This window comes from Tamandua tetradactyla, chromosome 24 (genome assembly GCF_023851605.1).
Source record: "Tamandua tetradactyla isolate mTamTet1 chromosome 24, mTamTet1.pri, whole genome shotgun sequence".
NCBI classification, from domain to species: domain Eukaryota; kingdom Metazoa; phylum Chordata; class Mammalia; order Pilosa; family Myrmecophagidae; genus Tamandua; species Tamandua tetradactyla.
In genome coordinates this window covers 38,910,438-38,928,537 of record NC_135350.1, presented here as the reverse complement: position 1 = coordinate 38,928,537, position 18,100 = coordinate 38,910,438, and the positions used below count along the sequence as shown (strand labels likewise).

The 18,100-nt window shown below is 36.9% G+C and overlaps 2 pseudogenes; both read left to right on the top strand.

Moving 5' to 3' along the window:
* Nucleotides 1-335: 335 nt before the first annotated feature.
* Nucleotides 336-2,517, top strand: LOC143668191 (polyadenylate-binding protein 1 pseudogene; annotated as a pseudogene).
* An 87-nt stretch (nucleotides 2,518-2,604) lies between these two features.
* Nucleotides 2,605-3,256, top strand: LOC143668190 (polyadenylate-binding protein 1 pseudogene; annotated as a pseudogene).
* Nucleotides 3,257-18,100: the final 14,844 nt, after the last annotated feature.

The following is an 18,100-nucleotide window of genomic DNA, read 5'->3' as shown; positions in this document are numbered from 1 at the left end:
TAATTGATACCAAGAGCAGCTACATGGTTACAGTTTTTTATTTCAGTTCACTTTTGTCCCTCTACCTTGTCCCCACTTTGTCCCTCTCTCTTGCCTCCCAACTTCTCTGCTCAGGCTCAGGCTCTAGCCCCAGCACTTGCTCTCCTTCTCTGATGGAAAGGGCACGACTTGTGGTCCAAGGGACACTCATACCAAGACACCTCCAGTTCCTCATGGACTTATTATTCTTTGGGGACCCACTCCCCAATAGGACCAAGGCAGTCTTCTAAGAGAAGTTCAGCCCCCCACATCCATCCTGTCCATCTCGGTGTATAAGGGCATGATCACACTGTTCCTTGGGCCACACATTTGTGAACTTCCAGCAGCCATCACACTTGGAGCGTGCTTTGAACACCATGAAATTTGGTGTTATAAAGCACAAGCCAGTACAAATTGTGTGGTTTCAGCATGATGTGCTGCTTTACAAAAGTGAAGTGGGCATGATATTCATTAAAAATTTGGACAAATCCATTGACAATGATATAGTTTCTGCTTTTTGTAATGGTCTTTCATATAAGGTGGTTTGTGATGAAAATGGTTCCAAGGACTACAGTTCTGTGCATTTTGAAATACAGGAGACAGCTGAAAATGCTATTAAAAAGTGATGGGGGGCGGGCCGCGGTGGCTTAGCGGGCAAAGTGCTTGCCTGCTATGCCGGAGGACCTCGGTTCGATTCCCGGCCCCAGCCCATGTAACAAAAACGGAGAAACAGAATACAATAAAACAAGAAAATGTTTAAAAATGTTTCCCTTTCTTCCTTCCTTCCTTCCTTCTATCCTTCCTTCCTTCTCTCTGTCTTTCCTTTAAAAAAAAAAAAAAAAAAAAGTGATGGGGTGCTTCTAAATGATCACAGTGTGTTGTGAGACTATCTAAGTCTTCTTAGGAATGGGAAGCAAAACACAGAGTTAGGGCAAAAGAGTTCATCAATGTTTTTATAAACAGTTTTGGAGATGACATGGATAGTGAGCACCTTAAAGATCTCTTCAGCAAGTTTGGGCCTCCCTTAAGCAACTGCTGGTGAAGGTGGAAAAGCCACAGACTTCGGATTTGTGAGTTTTGAAGGCACAAGATGTACCAATAGCTGTGGATGAGATGCATGAAAAGGAGATCAGTGGGAAACGAATTTACATTGGTCAAGGTCAATAAAAAGTGGCAAAATTTAAGCAAAACAAAGTCCCCTTGGGGGAAATGGTGAGAAAGGGGGCAAATTCAACCTACCCAAGTGGAGAATTCTGGATATTCTCACAAGCAGTGGGGACAACCAAAGCAGTAGGCTGAGCCCCCAATCTTGGGGGTTGTTCTTATGAAACTTAACCCTGCAAAGGATAGGCTAAGCCTACTTAAAATTAGGCATAAGAGTCACCCCCAGACAACCTCTTTTGCTGCTCAGATGTGGCCTCTCTCTCTCAGCCAAAATGACAAGCAAACTCACTGCCCTTCCCCTCTCTAAGTGGGACATGACTCCCAGGGGTGTGGACCTTCTTGGCAACGTGGAATGGAAATCCTAGAATGAGCTGGGACTCAGCATCAAGTGATTGAGAAAAACTTCATGACCAAAAGGAGGAAGAGAAAAATGAGACAAAATAAAGTATCAATGGCTGAGAGATTTCAAACAGAGTCGAGAGGTTATCCTGGATGTTATTCTCACATGTTATATAGATATCACCTATTTAGTTAAGGTATATTGGAGAGACTGGAGGGAAGTGCCTGAAAATGTAGAGCTGCGTACCAGTAGTCATGTTTCTTGAAGATGATTGTATAATGATAAAGCTTTTGCAATGTGACTGCATGATTGTGAAAACCTTGTGTCTGATGCTCCTTTTATCTACAGTATGAACAGATGAGTAAAACATATGGACTAAAACTAAATAAATAATAGGGGGAACAAATGTTAAAATAAATTTAGCAGATTGAAATGCTAGTGATCAATGAAAGGGAGTGGTAAGGGTATAGAAAAATAGGGGAAACAGAGGCTAAAATACATTGGGTAAATGGAAATACAAGTAGTGAATGAGAGGGAGGGGTAAGGGGTATGGTATGTATGAGTTTTTTTCTTTTCACTTCTTTTTCTGAATTGATGCAAATATTCTAAGAAATGATCATGGTGATGACTATACAACTATGTGATGATATTGTGAGTTATTGATTATATACCAAGAATGGAATGATCATATGGTAAGTATGCTCATGTTTGTTGTTATGTTTTTAAAAAATAAAAAATATTTTAAAAATTAAGCAAAAATGTGAACAGATGAAGCAAAATAGGATCACCAGATACCAGAGTGTTAATCTTTATGTGAAAAATCGTGATGATGATGGATTATTGAATATCTCTGGAAAGAATTTTCTCCAATTGGTACAATCACTAGTGCAAAAGCTATAATGGAGGGTGGTCATAGCAGAAGGTTTGGTTTTATATGTTTCTCTTGCCCAGAAGAAGCCACTACAGCTATTTCAGAAATGAACTTACCTCACTAACCAGCATATACAAAGAACAGTAATTGTCGTAGGTATAGCCAACCTCATAATTATTCCAAACTAGTTAGCACCTCCTTCAGCTACTTCATGGAGGCTATCTCACGGTCTCAGAACAGGCTGCACACTGTCCTAACTGCCCTACTGCTCAATTAGACCAAGTTCTCGTTGGACTGCTCAAGGTGCTGTACCTCAACCATTCCAAAATATGCCTGGTGCTATCTGCTCAACCACTCCTAGACCACCATTGAGTTCTATCAGACCAGCTTCTTCACAGGATCCATGCATCATGTAAACACAGTGTAGTGTTAATACATCAACACAGACAATAGCCTACGGCTGCTGCTGCAGCAGCTACTCTTGCTGTCTGCAGTATTCCACCCTATAATTATGCTGTGGACGTTCACAATCCTCAGTAATATCTTAATACACAGCCACACGTTAGCATGTACCAGCCTGTTGTTCATGTACAAGGTCAAGAACCTTTGACTGCTTCCATGTGGACATCTGCCCCTCCTCAAGAGCAGAAACAAATGTTGTATGAATGGCTGTTTTCTCTTTTTCAAACCAGGTGCCTTTCCCTTTTTGGTAAAATCACTGGCATTTGGTGGAGATTGATAATTCATAACTTCTTCATATGTTTGTGTTTCCAGAGTCTCTCCGTTCTAAGGCAGATGTTCTTGTTATACTACAAGCTCTCCAAGCTAAAGAAATTGCAGAAAGCAATTTACAATGCCACTAGTGTTCCAACAGTTTAAAACTGATGAGGGACCATGAAATGAAACCCGTGTTTTGCCAAAGAAAAATATCTAAACATCTAAAAACTTAAATATTGGGAAAACAGTACTGAAAAATATAAAACAAATAAATAAAGGAAGGGGAACTTTGAACCTATGTACTGAGTAGCGAACATAATGCTAGTCCTAGACTACTCATTGATTTAAAAATAAACAAAAACACCATCAAAAAATAGTAAAATAAAAAAACATACTCATGTCTTATAGACGCTGGGAAAAGAGTTTTCAACAAAGTTCAAAAATTAAAGGATTCCTTTCTTGGATTCTGCACTTCTTTACCATGGAATAGCTCAGAGTATCACTTTTGACTGATAACTGAGCAAGGAAAATAATTTGGATTATAAAATTCTTTTTAGGTAAAAATTCTTTAAACAGTGAAAAAAAATAAAAGACAATCGGGAAAATTTAATACTGAGTATATAATTTATGAAATTATTTTTAATTTCAAGTATAATGGTGGTGTTATAATTATTTCTAAAGAATCCTTATCTTCTAGAAATACATAGCGAAATATTTTTAGATGAAAAAAAATGCAGTTGCCTAAGATAGACTTCATAATAAATCTAGGTGGAGGAGATGGTGGCAGATGTAGGCTGAGGTATGATGAGATTGGCCAAAAGTTAATAATTGTTGTAAGTGGTTGAGCTATGCATGGAAGTCTATTCAACTACTCTCGATTTTCTGTGTTTGAAGTTTCCCATGATAAAACATTTAAAAAATAGAAAAAGTTTGCATTAGGTTATTGTGGAATATTCCACACAAACTCTCAACCATCTATTTAAAGATTGTTTTAGACAACTTGAATGCTCCTAAATGATGTCCACAAGCTCACTAAATGACTTGCTTCCAAGCCTCTGTCTATGATTTTAGGCAAGAACAAGAACAAGAGCCAGATGGTATGGAAAACATACTCCCCAGTGGGTTCATAAGCCAATTGAAAGCTGTAATTTAGTGGAAGGAACCAACAGTTCTCTTTAGCTTTCAAATGTTTTTGAACTCAGAAAGGGGCATGTATAGTACTCTAACACAAACATGTAATCTTTGGCCCAGACAAATGGATGCTCTTTTGGACAATGACAATGTAGAATTTGTTATAGCCTTCACATGGAATTTGCTTTGGTTACACAATCTTACCACATCCTTCCTTAACGGAGTCCTCTTTTCCTCTTCCACTTTATGCATCCTCCACCCCTCCAAATGGTACCAAAGGAAAGAAAACACATTTTTCTCCTTGCCCAGCTATTGAAACATACCACTGCAAGAAATTAATTTTGATACATAATACATTGGGTTATTTCTGGCTAGATCTTGTTTAGTAATTGATCTACAGTCAAAACACCAACTGCTTAGTTTATCAGAAGGCTGAAAGTAGTGCCTCTCTACAAGATTGTTAGAGAACTCACTGTTTTAGGCTTTTTGTTTGTTTGTTTGTTTGTTTTTACCTTTTGTAGCTGTATTCTTTTACTTATTGTCTTCAAGATCCATCCATTCTGTAGCATGCACCAGACTTCATTCCTTTCTATGGCTGAATAATGTTGTTTTCTTCTTTTAACTGTAGTTGCAACATAGAGTGACCTCCAAATGTGCCTTTAATTTCCATTCTGTCATCATATTACTTTCTCCATTTCATTAAGAATGTATAGAGTCCATTAAGAAGTCCTGGAGTTGAGCCCAGAATTTTTATTACAAATCTGTGAAAACTAACAAGGCATCCCAAAGATAGGAATCGGGTCATGAATTTAACCAGGAACTGTACGTTAATCTAAAGAAATACCTTTCTGCAAAATGATGTAAATCCATACTTTGTTTCATGCATTTTAACACATGCCTTATTTGATGAGTGAATTGAAGAAGATTATTTCAATTTAATTGCAAAATATTTTAAAATTATGAGTTACCTGATTATCTATGTTATTCTGTAAACCGCTACCTGCCTGCTACTCTAAAATAATACATCTATCATTTTATTTCCCTGTTCAAGACTCTATTAGCTGGGAAAGTTTTAACATAAACTGTCATATTAACAGCCCTCAGAAAATCTGCAGTGAAGGCAACTGTTTAGCACAACATTTCCCAAGCTTGTATCCCCTTTTCATTTGTAATGTTTAGTAATATCATAAGGGCATATCTTTGACGGCTGAATCTCCCTTGCAATCACATTAAGAATATTCTGGATGAAGGACAAATTATGAAAAGCATAGCACAAATAATTAAGGTACATCTTTGAACATTTTCATGGGACTTTTCTTTTAGAATGTCTACTCCTGAGAAGTTGGAATAGACACAGTTTTGTTATTTCTCCTGCTCAGTACAATTAAAAACCAAAGACATTATCTATAAGACAAATATAAGAAGAAAGTAAAAGACAGAGAAAAGAAGACGTAGACTGGCTAGGGAATTTGGGTTCTAAGAAAGGACACAGTAGTGAGTTGCACAGGTTTTCTTTTTGCCTTTTATCTCCCAGACTTGGAGCTGAAGAAGCTGGCAACTCAGAAATACCAACATGCACAGAGGAAAATGTTCTCAAGAAAAGCCTTCTTTCCCTAGTGAGGACCAGTCTAGCAAGACAGAAAACTTTTAAACAAAAACCACTGTAGTCTAGACAAACACTACAGAAAAAGTGTGGCCCCACCCACATCAGCAGTCTAATGGGGAGACCAGACTTCCACCTATGAAATGCTGCAACAAGGCAAACAATACCACACACACACTGGAGTGATGTCAGAGAAAGTCAAGTAGGGCGCCAGGACTTCTATCCCCACCCAGCCAAAATAATGTTAAAAGGAAATCTAGGGGAGAACAGAATTTCAACACTGGATATATATATATATTCGTATAAATATGAATATATCCAGATGTCAATAAAAAAATCACTCATCAAACCAAGAATCAGGATAATTATATAAACCTATATTAAAAGAAACAATCAATAAATGCCAACACCTGTATGACATAACTTAGAATTCTTTGATAAAGGTTTTAATACAATCAAGTTAAAAATGCTTCACTGAGCAATTACAAACCCATTTGAAACAAATGGGGAAAAATGTATAGAAAGCCTCAACAAAGAAAGAAAGAATCAAGTGGAATTTTAGAACTAGAAAACACAATTACTAAAATAAAAACCTCACTGGATGGACTCAACAGCATAATGGGGGACAGGGGAAAGGACAGGTAAGCTGGAAGGATAAAGCAGTAGAAAATACTCTATCTCAACAGAGAGAAAAGACAGTAAAAAGAATGAATAACATGTCAGGGACCTGTGGGACTCTAACAAAAAGGCTACCACTCATATGTGGGATTCATCAGAATCCCAAAAGGAGAGAAGACAGGGCTAAAAAAATACTGAAAGAAATGGCAGGAAGAAACTCCTCCAATTTAGGAAGAGGCAAAAACCTGAACTTTCAAGAGGCTGGGTAGACTTCTGATTAAGAACAGCTGCAAACAAACTTATACCTAACAATATATTCAATGGTGAAAGACTGAATGCTTTCTCCTTAAAATGGGGAAGAAGGCAAGGGTACATGCTCTCACCACTCCTATTCAGTCTAGTGCTGGAAATTCTACTCATTGAAATAAGGTGAAAAAATGAAATGAAATGTGCATATATCATAAAAGAAGAAATTAAATTGTCTTAATTCTCAGGTGACATGATTATGTAGAAAATTGCAAGGAATCTACAAAAAAATCTTCAGAATTAATAAATGAGTTCAGCAAGGTCACTGGATACAACAACAACATATAAAAATCAATTGTATTTCTATATAGCTAGCAATGAACACCTTAACATCAAAATTAAAAATCCGATACCATTTACAATTGTTCAGAAAAAGAAATATTTAGGTTAACTCTATCAAAACATGTACAAGATTTGTATGCTAAAAACTACATAATGCTGAAATCAAAGATCTAAATAAATTGAAAGGTGTTAATGGATTGGAAGGCTCAACATAGTAAAGGTGTCAAATTTTCCCAAACTGGTATACAAATTTAACACAAGATTTTTAATAGATATAGACAATTATTCTAAAATTTATATGGAAAAGCAAACAAATGAGAATAGCTAAACAATTTTGAAAAACAAAAATAAATATATATTAATTAAACAGCTACAGTAATCAAAAGTGTGTGGTATTGGTGGAAAAATAGATACATAGATCAATAAAACAAAATAAAGAACCCAGAAGTAGACTCACACAAATAAGCCCAACTGATTTATTACAAAGGAGCAAAAGCAAAATGGAGAAAAGATAGCCTTTTAAAAAAATGGTTTTGGAGCAGTTGGCCATCCTTAGGCAAAAATGAACCTTGGTTTAAGTCTCACATCTTAAAACTTAACTCAAAATGGTTCATGGACTTAAACATAAAATGTGAAATTATAAACCTTTCCTTTAGAAAAAAAAAACAAAACAAAACAGAAATTCTTTGGGATCTGGCCTAGGAAGAGTTCATGAAATTGGCCAAAAGTGTAATCCATAAAAGGAGAAATTTATAAAGTGGATTTTATCAAAATTAAAAACGTTTGCTCTGTGAAAAATCTCATTAAAATGAGAATACAAGCTTCATAAGTTTATTCAGTCTTAAAGCTGCATAATATTCCATCGTATGTATATACCACAGTTTGTTTAGCCACTCGTCTGTTGATGGACATTTTGGCTGTTTCCATCTCTTTGCAATTGTAAATAATGCTGCTATAAACATTGGTGTGCAAATGTCCGTTTGTGTCTTTGCCCTTAAGTCCTTTGAGTAGATACCCAGCAATGGTATTGCTTGGTCGTATGGCAATTCTATATTCAGCTTTTTGAGGAACCGCCAAACTGCCTTCCACAGTGGTTGCACCATTTGACATTCCCACCAACAGTGGATAAGTGTGCCTCTTTCTCCGCATCCTCTCCAGCACTTGTCGTTTTCTGTTTTGTTGATAATGGCCATTCTGGTGGGTGTGAGATGATATCTCATTGTGGTTTTGATTTGCATTTCTCTAATGGCCAGGGACATTGAGCATCTCTTCATGTGCCTTTTGGCCATTTGTATTTCCTCTTCTGAGAAGTGTCTGTTCAAGTCTTTTTCCCATTTTGTAATTGGGTTGACTGTCTTTTTGTTGTTGAGTTGGACAATCTCTTTATAAATTCTGGATACTAGACCTTTATCTGATATGTCATTTCCAAATATTGTCTCCCACTGTGTAGGCTGTCTTTCTACCTTCTTGATGAAGTTCTTTGATGCAAAAAAGTGTTTAATTTTGAGGAGCTCCCATTTATTTATTTCCTTCTTCAGATGGACCTAGAGAACATTATGCTGGGTGAGTCTAGCCAAAAACTAAAGGACAAATACTGTATGGTCCCACTGATGTGAACCAACATTCGAGAATAAACCTGGAATATGTCATTGGTAACAGAGTCCAGCAGGAGTTAGAAACAGGGTAAGATAATGGGTAATTGGAGCTGAAGGGATACAGACTGTGCAACAGGACTAGATACAAAAACTCAAAAATGGACAGCACGATAATACCTAATTGTAAAATAATCATGTTAAAACACTAAATGAAGCTGCATCTGAGCTATAGGTTTTTTTTTGTCTGTCTGTTTTTTTTTGTACTATTATTATTATTTTTATTTTTTCTCTATATTAACATTCTATATCTTCTTCTGTTGTTTTGCTAGTTCTTCTCCTAAATCGATGCAAATGTACTAAGAAATGATGATCATGCATCTATGTGATGATGTTAAGAATTACTGATTGCATATGTAGAATGGAATGATTTCTAAATGTTGGGTTAATTTCTTTTTTTTTCTTTAATTAATAAAAAAAATGAGAATACAAGCTACAGTCTGGGAGAAAATATTTGCAAACCAATTATCTGACAAATGATTAGTATATAAACAATATAAAAACTCTCAAAATTCAATAGCAAAATCCAAACAATCCAATTATAAAATGAGTCAAAGTCATGAAAAGACATTTCACTGAAGAGGATATAAAGATGGCAAGTAACCACATGAAAGATGTTCAGCTTCATGGGTCATCAGGAAAAATATAATTTAAAACCACAATGAAATGCCACTGCAATACACATATTAGAATAGTTAACATAAAAAATAGTGACACGCCAAATGGTGATAAGGAGTGGAAAAACTGGTTCATGCATGTATTGCTAGAGGGAATGTAAAATGCTAGAGCCATTCTGAAGACAGGTTGGCATTTCTCAAAAAACTAAATATGCAACTACCACACAACCCACTAATTGTACTCCTGGGCATTTATGTTACAGAAATGCAGACTTATGTTCACATAAAAACCTATAAGCAAATGTTTATTGCGGCTTTATTTATAATATCAAAAAACTTGCAACAACTCAGATGTCTTTCACAATTATGAAGCAAACTATGACATATCTGTACCATGGAATATTACACAGCAGTAAAAAAAGAACAAAGTATTGATACATTCAACAATTACCAGAGAATTATGCTGAGTGAAAAAAGCCAATTCAAAAAAGTTACATACTATATAATTTCATTTATATAACATTCGTGAAATGACAACATTATAGAAATGGAGAACAGATTACTATTTGCCAAGAATGAAGCAAAGGATGTGGTTGGAAGTGTAGGAGGTATAGATATAAAGGCCAGCTTGAGAGTTTTTGTATTGATGAAAATGTTCTGTGTCTTGACTATATCAATGTTAATATCCTGGCTGTGGCATTGTAATATAGTTTTTCAAGATATCACCACTGGGGGAAACTGGATAAAAGGTATAAGGGATCTCTCTGAACTATTTCTTACAAATGCATGTGAATCTACAATTATTTCAAAATAAGTTTAATTTTGAAAAAGCCATAAGAAGCTGCATTGGAAGATCATTTTTTTTGCTTGGGCAGGCACTGGGAATCAAACCCAGGTCTGTGGCATGGCTGGCAAGAATTCTGCCACTGAGCTACCATCACACCACCCTGGAAGATACTTTGAGACAAAGAATCAGAAAACTAAATTCATTCTATGCTGATATTAACTGAGAAAAATATACATGAACTTTAATTCAGGGAATGTGAATGCCTATAAAAAGGAAAAGAGAATATAACATAATTTTGTAAAACTAGTTTTTCCCGTGTTCTTTGGGAATAAGTTAAAATATAACCACCAATTCTTAATTGATCAAACAATGATTTCCACTGAAATTAATTTCTATTGCTGAGAGTATTGTCCAAAGCCAAAAAGTTAATATTTTTACTAGTAGTATATTTCTTAACGTAAATTCAGAATGCTGACTAGGTTAGAATAGGGGTAAGAATTGAAAATAGATAATTTTGAATATTATATTTGGATTATAGTATAAACAAATTAGGGCTTATTATATAATACTAATTTATTCTTTCAATACATATTTACTAAAGGGTTGCTATGTGTCAGATATTGTGCTAGGGTTTAGGGGAAACCCATGAGTCATTAAATGAAACATTTTATAGAATATATTTACAAAATTGCTTTATTTGGCTTAGGATTTAAATTTTATACACACATAAGAGAAAAAACTTTTGTTTAAATAATAAATCAAAAAAATTATAAAATAGTATATAAACATATTCAAATATAGTATAAAATTATATGCACATAAACTAAATACGGGGAAAAAAAGATAAGGAATACTCCGCATCACACCTATACATGTTCTTACAAACCAAATAATAAGAAGGAAAAAAGCCACAGTAATGGTCCGGATATATTCATGGGGTAAAAAAACTAACTTTTTGCAGAGGTTTTATTTCTTTAACACTCACAACCACCTTATGAAATCATCATTATGATTTGTACATCTTTTATAAATGAGGAAATGGAGACTCAAAAAGTGATTTACCTAAGAACACAGGTGATCAGGAGATAGAAAGAGGGTCGAGATTGAGCATTTGGTGCTGAAGGAATACCCAGTGTGTAACAGGACTGGCTGTAAAAATTCAGAAATGGAGAGCACAATACTATCTGAGGGTTGCACGATAATGCAAGTACACTGAATGAAGCTGAATGTGAGTGTGGTTGAGGGAGAATGGCTGGGGGCACGTATGACACCAAAATGAAAGTTAGAGGACAAAGACTGAGACGGTATAACTTAGGAATGCTGAGAATGGACAATGATGGTGATTAACTGTACAAATATAAAAATGTTCTTGCATGAGGGAGAACAGGTGAATGTCAACATTGCAAGGTGTTGAAAATGGGATGGTATACAGGAAAAAAAAAATACAATCATTGCCAGCTAGGATCTATAGTCAACAGTAACACTGTAATATGCTTCCACTGAATGTAACAAAGGCATTATACCAGAACTAAATGTCAACAAGCAGACCCCATGGAGAATGGGTATGGATTCTACGAGGAAGAAAAGGAAATGTCTTCATATAGTTTATGGCGGCGAAGCCATGTCTGTTTCCTTAGGTTAGAACATATGATGTGTAAATAAAATTGTTTTAAAATGAACAGAAAGAAACAAGTGCTAGAGAAAATGTGGAGAAAGAGATATACCCACTTGCTGTCATTAGGGAAGCTGAAAGGTGCAGCCTTTCCAGAGAGTGTGTGGTGTTTCCACAAGAGGCTAGGGGTGGGGTTGCCATATGATCCTGAAACCCCATTGCTCAGTTTGTACTTGGAGGAACTGAGTGTGGGGACAGGAATGGACATTTGCACACTGATGTTTATGGTGGCAGTGTTTCCAATCCACAATGAATGGAGGTGGCCTAAGGGTACAATGACAGGAATAGAAGGGGTAAAGATGCTGTATACATACAATGGACTATTGAACAGTTGCAAGAAAGAATGAAGTTGTGAGGCATGTAACTATGTGTATGAACTTTAAGGACTGTATGTTGAATGAAATGTCAGGAACAAAAAAGCAAATATTATCATGCCTCAATCATACGGACTAACTATAAAATAAAAACCTGGTGAACTAAAGTTGAGAGCATGGGTTATCAGGTTGGGGCCTATGATAAAGGGTCCTAGATTGTAAGTTCTTACAGCAGTCACATATATTCAGGAGTAACTGCTAATACTAAATACTGAGATACTGAGCTGTTTGCATATAACATAGTCATTCCCAGAAATTTGGGTATTTATGCGACACCTGAGAGTCAGAGTGAGAACTCAGGAACTGTAAAAGTCAGTAGTACTCCATAAAGGAACTGTTTATAAAGTTGAAAAGTGATCAGACTTCAAGTAGAGATATTAATGAAGCTGATCTGGATAGGACTAAGGTAAATCAGAATACTGGCTAAAGGATAATATGGCCCATGTTTTCAAATTTCAATCTCTGTGCAAGGTCAAAGGGAGAGATGTTTATTGGTGCAAAATTTATGCTTTGGGTAGCACATTATTTAACTTGTACAGTCAGTTTACTTGAACACCATAAGTACATGAAATCTTGAATAGGGCGTGAGATCAAGTTGGTTTGCCCAGGTTACTGTGATGCCCCAGTATATCCCAGAGTATTTGGGCAGAGAATAAAAAAGTATTTGCAAACTCCCCTTGGGGGACTGTGAAGAATGGAGGAAATATTAAACTTTCCCATCTGAGGAATTGTTGATACTCTTGCAAGCAGTGGGGACAACCAATTTCAATAGGCTGAGCCCATAATCTTGAGGCTCGCTCGCTCCTGTGTAGCTTATTCCTGCAAAGGAGAGGGTAAGACCACTGATAATTATGTCTAAGAATCACCCCAGAGAGCCTCTTTTGTTGCTCAGATGTAGCCACTCTCTCGAAGCCAACTTAGCAGGTGAACTCACTGCCCTCCCCCCTACATAGGAAATAGATTCCCAGGTGTGTAAATCTCCCTGGAAACATAGGCCCTGACTCCTGGGGATGATCTAGGACCCACCATTATCAGAATGAGAAAGCCTTCTTGACCAAAAAGGAGAACAGAGAAATGAGATAAAATAAATTCTCAGAGGCTGAGAGATTTCAGAGTCAGGAGGTTATCCAGGAGGTTATTCTCATGCATTATACAGATATCCCTTTTCAGTTTTTGGTATATTGGATTGGCTAGAGGGGAGTACCTGAAACTGTTGAACTGTGTTCCAGTAGCCTTGATTCTCTCTCTCTTTTTTTTTTTTTTTTTGCATGGGCAGGCACCGGGAATTGAACCCTGGTCTCCAGCACAGCAGGTGAGAACTCTGCCTGATGAGTCACTGTGGCTGGCCCCAGTAGCCTTGATTCTTGAAGAAAACTATATAGCTTTTACAATGTGTCTGAATGATTATGAAAACCCCGTGTCTGATGCTCCTTTTATCCAGGGTATTGACAGATGAGTAAAAAATATGGAAAAAAATAAAATAAATAATAGAGGGGAGAAAGAATAAAATAAATGGGGTAGGTGGAAATACTAGTGGTCAATGAGAGAGAGAGGTAAGGAGTATGGGATGTATGAGTTCTTTTTTTTCTCTTTTTATGTCTCTTCCTGGAGTGATACAAATGTTCTAAAAATTGTCATGGTGAAGAATGCACAAATATGTAAGGATATTGTGAGCCATGGATTGTATACATGTGTGGATATTTCTCAATTAAAAAAAATATATTTTTAAAAGTGACTTACCTAAGGTCACAAAGTTAGCAAGTATCAGAGCTGAAATTAGAGTTCAAGTCTTTCCATCTCTAAGACCCTCCTTCTTTTTCATCATGTCAAACAATATTACCCAGACAAACAATAATATTTTAAATGTATAAAGGTATACATGGAAATTTTGAGATTTTTAAAAATCTTTTCAGCATATGCAGTTTTATAGAATCTTCAAAATGATCCCATAAATTAGGGATGAGTACACGTTTTCTCTTCTTTATAGTGAATGTACCGAAGCTGCAAAATGTTAATGACTTGCCCAAGATCAACTGGCAAGTCAGGGCCAGAAGCCAAATCCCCAATTCCTGGGGAAATTTTTCCTATTTTTCACAATATAATACTGCCTCTTGTGAAACCATAAAATAACAAGGTCATGACAGTACTAGGAGTTGTTAGAGGAAAATCCTCACCAGGCTTGGGAAATGGCATTGGGCAGGAAAGAAGAGGTGTCATAACTGTGAGTCAGAAATGACTGGAGCCCAGGACAGCGGGGAAATCCATCCTTCAGGTGAGGCAGCAAAGCCACATCCTTGACGATTTGTATGAACATTTAGAAGAGTTTCCCTAGCCCCCTTCACAAGAATTTGTCTTTGGCTTAAATGTGTTATTTTTGGTTAAAGCAAAATATTTTCCTGTGAATTTTAAGTAGATACCCTTTTTTGACTCCTTGCCTGCAAGTGTTTCTCATCCTAAACATTGTTAGATGTCCCTCTGGACTTTGGAGGAGACAATCCTTTCAAGATGTTGATATTATTCATAGTCATAAAAGTCAGGTAATATATCCAGTATATAAAAATAAATCCTTCAACTTAACTACAAAAATGCAAAATCCCAATTAAAAATGGGCAAAAGACTTGAACAGACATCTCTCCAAAGAAGATATACAAATGGTGAGAAAGCACATGAAAAGATGCTCAGCATCATTAACCATCTGGAAAATCAAAGCCACATTGAAATATCATTTCACAACCATTAGAATGGATGCTATAAAAAATGGGAAATAACAAGAGTTAGAGAGAATGTGGAGAAATATGAACACTCGTTCATTGCTGGTGGGAATATAAAATGGTGCAGCTGCTGTGGAAGACAGTATGGCATTCCTCAGAAGGCTAAGTATACAGCTACCATATGACCCAGCAATCCCACTATTAGGTATACAACTAAAATAATTGAAAACCGGGGCTTAGACAGATATTTGTACACATAGCAGCATTGTTCATAATTGCCAAAAGATGGAAGCAACTGAAGTGTCCATCAGTTGATCAGTCCATCAGTCCATCAGTTGATGAATGGAATAAATAAGATATGATAACAATGAAATGTTAATCAGCTATAAAAAGAAATGAAGTCCTGATGAATGTACAACATGGATGGACCTGGAAGACATCATGTTGAGTGAAATAAGCCAGACACAAAAGTGCAAATATTATATGATCTCACTGATTTGGAACAATAAGAATAAGTAAATTCATACAGTCAGAATCTGAAATATAGGTTGTCAGGGGATAGGGTAGGGATAGGGAATGGAAAGTCAAGGCTGAAAATGCACAGGGTCCCTATTTGGAATGATGGAAATGCTTTGGTAATGGGTGATGGTGAACACAACACTGTGAACACAATTAACAGCACTGAAGTATATATCTGTATTAGATTAAAAGGGGAAATGCTAGATTGTATGTATGGTAATGCAATAAAATTTTAAAGATATCCATGGAACTATACTACACGGTGAATTCTATGTTATACCGTGGGCTTTAATAGTACAATTATAAAAATCAGTTGTAACAAATATTCCATACCAATGGAAGATGTTGGTGTTGAGGTGATGCATGAGGATTCTGTATTTTATGCATGATTGTTCTGGAAACCCACAACTTTTCTAATAAAGAAAAAAAAATTTTTAAGTGAGCTAGTAACAGTAATAATTCAAGAAAAATAAAATAACATGAATGGCCATAGAATTGAGCTAACATTTGAGGGCTTATTCTGTGCCATGTCCATACCAAGCTTTACATGAATTGCCTCATTCAATCCTCACTACACCCTAGGTGGTAAGTGCATTATCATCCCTATTTTGTTGATGAGGAAACTCAGGCTTAGAGAGATGGGTAACTTGCCAAATGTCAAACCACTAGCAATTGGCAAAACCAATATTTGAAGCAAGGATTCTGACTCCAGAGATTCGAAATCTTAACTCTGTTGCCCATTACACTACTTGACCACCTAGCAGTTACCTTCTTACTGAGAGACACATAGCAGCCCCATCAGGAAAACTAGTACTAGTAATACTAATATTAATCATCAGAATTGATGCTGATTGATGCTTTTGTCATTGCCAGACTGCATTAAGGCTTTCCACCTATTATTGCATTTAATCCTTGAAATAATTCTACAATGGCTATGCTGCTTTGAAACTGTCATGTAGCCCAGAAAAGCTATGTTCTTTAATCCTTATCAATATTGCTGGGTGGGATCTTTTTTATTGTTTCCTTGGAGATGTAACCCACCCAATTATAGGTGATACCTTTTGATTAGGCGGTTTCTATGGAGATGTGTCTCTGCACATTCTAGGTTGGATCACTTACTGGAGCCCTTTAAAAGGGAACCATTTTGGAAAAAGCTTCAGTGCCAACAGAGCCCACATAGCCAGAGATCTTAGGAGATGCAGAAGGAAAATGCCCCTGGGGAAGCCTTATGACATGAGGAGAGGAAGCTAGCAGTCATCACCATGTGCCTTCCCAGCTGCAAGGTGTCCCGATGCCAATGACATGACTTCCCAGCTAACAGAAGTGTTTCGACCCATCAGCCTTTCTTGAACCAAAGTATCTTTTTCTGGATGCCTTAGTTTGGACATTTTCATAACCTTAGAAATGTGAACTTGCATCTTAATAAATTCCTTTTAAAAACTGTTCTATTTCTGGTATATTGCATTTCAACAGCCTTAACTAGTTAAAACAGATTTTGGTACCAGAAAAGTGGGATGCTGTAGTTTGCAAATACCAAACATATGTTAGAACAGCTTTTTAAATAGACAAGGGGAATATTCTAGAAGAGCTGTGAGGAGCTTGATAGAGAAAACCTAGAATGCTTTGAAGAGACTGTTGGTAGAAAGGTGGACTCTAAAGATACCTCTGAAAAGGCCTTAGGCAGAAATGATGCATGTGCTATTGCAAATTGGAAGGAAGGCAATCCTTGTTTAAAATGGCAAAGAATCCTGCAGAACTGTCAACTGATTTGGGATGGAAGGTGTATTCTAAAAGCCATTAACTTGTATATTTAGCAGAAGAAATTTCTAAATTAAATGTGGAAAGTGCAGCCTTGTTTCTCCTTGTGGCTTATAGTGAAATGTGACAGGAAAGAACTGAGCTAAGAACTGAGCTCTTGGGTACAAAGAAGCCAGAAATTGATGGCCTGGAAAATTCTGGGCTTCCAAAAAGGGAGACCCCAGAGAATAGCATTCCATGTGAAGATTTAACCAAACATGGATACAGTCAACCATTTCAGAAAAAGCAAGGATTGGAGATGAAGTTATCCAAGAAGGATTTATGGAAAGTCCTATTGTCTGATGGTTATATCCCTGCATTCTACATAGAAAACCAACACGAGTGTTGTGGAATCTGTACAAACAGAACCACTGCCAGTCTGGACTAAAAGACAAAAAAAGGGCCAGATTGACAGAAAAGTGGCTTCAAAGGTAGAACCATGGAAGCTAAGGTCTGAAGCCAAGAAACCTCAGGTAGGGAGAGCAGACCCATCCATGCACTTGGAGAGGGTGAGTTTGCCCTGAGGACAGAGGCCAGGAATTTTAGTGCCCCAGGCCTTAAGGAGGGTGGAGCACATTCTTCAGAGATTGGGGAGAGTTTTGCTGCCACCGCATTGTTCTGAGGGGGGGTGAGCGTGCGCCCCATAGACGGCAGAGAGCCCAGGTGTTGCCCGGTGTTTGGAGAAGGTGGAGCTGAGAAAAAGGTGGTCTTCCCGATGTCCTTCAAGGTTGCAGTCCTCACCTAAGCCTTTGGAGAGTACAGGGCTGCTGCATAGAGCCTTGGAAAGGATGATACTGCTACTTATTAAAGCCCTGAGGATAAATGACTCGCAGGCTTTGATATCTATTGGGTTTGCCCTTCAGGTTTTCAGAACTGTTTGGGTCCAGTGACCCCTGTGTTCCTTCCAATTTCTCCCTGTGG